Source organism: Cucumis melo, unplaced genomic scaffold (genome assembly GCF_025177605.1).
Source record: "Cucumis melo cultivar AY unplaced genomic scaffold, USDA_Cmelo_AY_1.0 utg001423l, whole genome shotgun sequence".
Lineage (NCBI taxonomy): Eukaryota > Viridiplantae > Streptophyta > Magnoliopsida > Cucurbitales > Cucurbitaceae > Cucumis > Cucumis melo.
The window spans coordinates 12,501-15,000 of NW_026124585.1; positions in this window are offsets into that span (position 1 = coordinate 12,501).

The following is a 2,500-nucleotide window of genomic DNA, read 5'->3' on the forward strand; positions in this document are numbered from 1 at the left end:
TACCCGACGGACAAGCCCATCGTTATGGCCAAACCCCTCCACCAAGCACGAAGCAATTGCAAGACAAGCCCACTTGGAGTGCACGCCCACACCGAGGTGCAAGCATTGTCCAAGCAAAACCCATCCAAGAATGTCAATTTGACATCCCGCTCTCACTCCTTGCCCGACGTAGGGGCCCGGCATTCCATCGATTTTAACCAAACCCTTCCACCAAGCAAGAAGCAATCGCAAGACATCTCGTATCTTCATGAACAAACCCGCTTGGAGTGCACGCCGACACCGAGGTGCAAGCATTGTCCGCGCAAGCCCATCCGAGCATCAACTCGACACCCGCTCTCACTCCCCGCCCAACGGTCGGACGTGGCACTCCGATAAAACCCGTCCACCGAGCACAAAGCAATCGCAAGACATCTCATATCTTCACGAACAAGCCCGCTTGGAGTGCACGCCCACACCGAGGTGCAAGCATTGTCCGCGCAAGCCCATCCGAGCGTCAACTCGACACCCGCTCTCACTCCCTGCCCGACGGACAAGCCCATCGTTATGGCCAAACCCCTCCGCCAAGCACGAAACAATCGCCAAGACAAGCACACTTGGAGTGCACGCCCACACCGAGGTGCAAGCATTGTCCAAGCACGCCCATCCCGCTCTCACTCCTTGCCCGACGGTCGGATGTGGCACTCCGGCCGAACCCTTCGTCCACCAAGCACAAAGCAATCGCAAGTTATCTCGTCTCCTCACGAACAAGCCCGCTTGGAGTGCACGCCCACACCGAGGTGCAAGCATTGTCCGCGCAAGCCCATCCGAGCATCAACTCGACACCCACTCTCACTCGCCGCCGGCGGCCGGAGGTGGCACTCCGCCGGCGCCGACCCCCCAAGCATATGTGCCCATGATGGGCGCAATGTGCTTGAAGGGTCGGCGCCGCGGCATAGGGGTACCCCCGCGCCCCGCCCATGCAGGCAGGTCGCCCCCCTATATAGTACATTCTGGCTTTTTTGGGTCTGGCAGGCTTGCATATGAAAAAGCCGAAATGTCACACCATGCCATAAATCTTGATTGTGTTATTATTATGACCGGGACTTGATTGTATTATGTTTTAGACATTCAAATGAGTGTGGAAAACAAGTTTCATAATTTTTGAACCAACCAATAATATTTTATGAATTTTTATTGTTAAAAAATTAAAAATAATTTAAAAATAGTAAAACGTTTCCAAAAATACTAATTTTTGGAGGACATCCTTTGTTTACATTTTTTAGATCCCAGAAAAAATTTCATAACAATCCAAGCACTAGAACATAGGTTTGACATCACATTTGTGTGTTGAGTGGGCATTGCGCACCCTGCGCGCGCGGCACCCTGCGCGCACGCCCCACGCAGACGCATGGCCATGCGGCGCGCGCGCCCATGGCCGTGCCGCATTCGTGCGCATGGGGGCGCGCATGCTGCATGCTCGGTGGGCATGTGGGCATGCACGGTGGGGGCACGGGTTTGTTCCAACAACCTCCATAGAGTTTTTTTCCATGAATTCTAGACGTGGGTGGTCACGCCCAACGCAGACGCATGCTGCGCGCGGCTTGCGCGCACGTCCCACGTAGACGCCTGGGCATGCGGCGCGCGGACACACACCCGCAGACGCATGCCGCGCTTAGCACTCTGCGCGCACGCCCCACACACGCCCGAAGGGCATGGCGCATGGTGGGCACCCTAGGCGTTCGTGTGCAAGCCTCGGCCATGGGCATGCGGCGCGCGCCCCACACACGCCCCACTGCAGTCGCCTGGGCTTGCGGCGCACGCCCCACACACGCCCGTAGACGCATGGCGCGCGCGGCCCCCCTGCGCGCACGCCCCCCGCAGACGCACGGGCATGCAGCGCGCGACTCACACAAACCCACTAACGCACGGCGCGCGCGCCCATGGCCGTGCTTTGTACTCGAAGGCCTCGGCCTTGGTCCTTGACTTGCACACGAGCACACTATCTTATTCTTGGGCATTCAAAGATGATTTGCTTCAACTTTTTTTCTAGTCCAAAGCCAACCCCTCACTAACACTTATGTTTTTCGTCCTTTTACATAAGATATGACCTCCATGGCAATTGGAAGAAATAAATGAGTTGTGTGTGGGTAGGGTCGAGATGAATCTCGGTGGATCTTGGCAACAAGGCTCATCTGCCACTTACAAGCCAAGCACGCACGCCCCTTAGACGGATCCCCACGCTCGCACAAGCATCGCGTGCGCGGCACCCTACGCGCACGCCCCACTGCAGTCGCATGGGCTTGCGGCGCGCGCCCCACGCCCGCAGACGCATGGCGCGCGCGGCACCCTGCGCGCACGCCCCCCGCAGACGCACGGGCATGCAGCGGGCGACCCACAGACGCCCACTGACGCACGGCGCGCGCGCCCATGGCCGTGCTTTGTACTCCAAGGCCTCGGCCTTGGGCCTTGACTTGCACACGAGCTTCCTATCTTATACTTGGGCATTCAAAGATGATTTGCG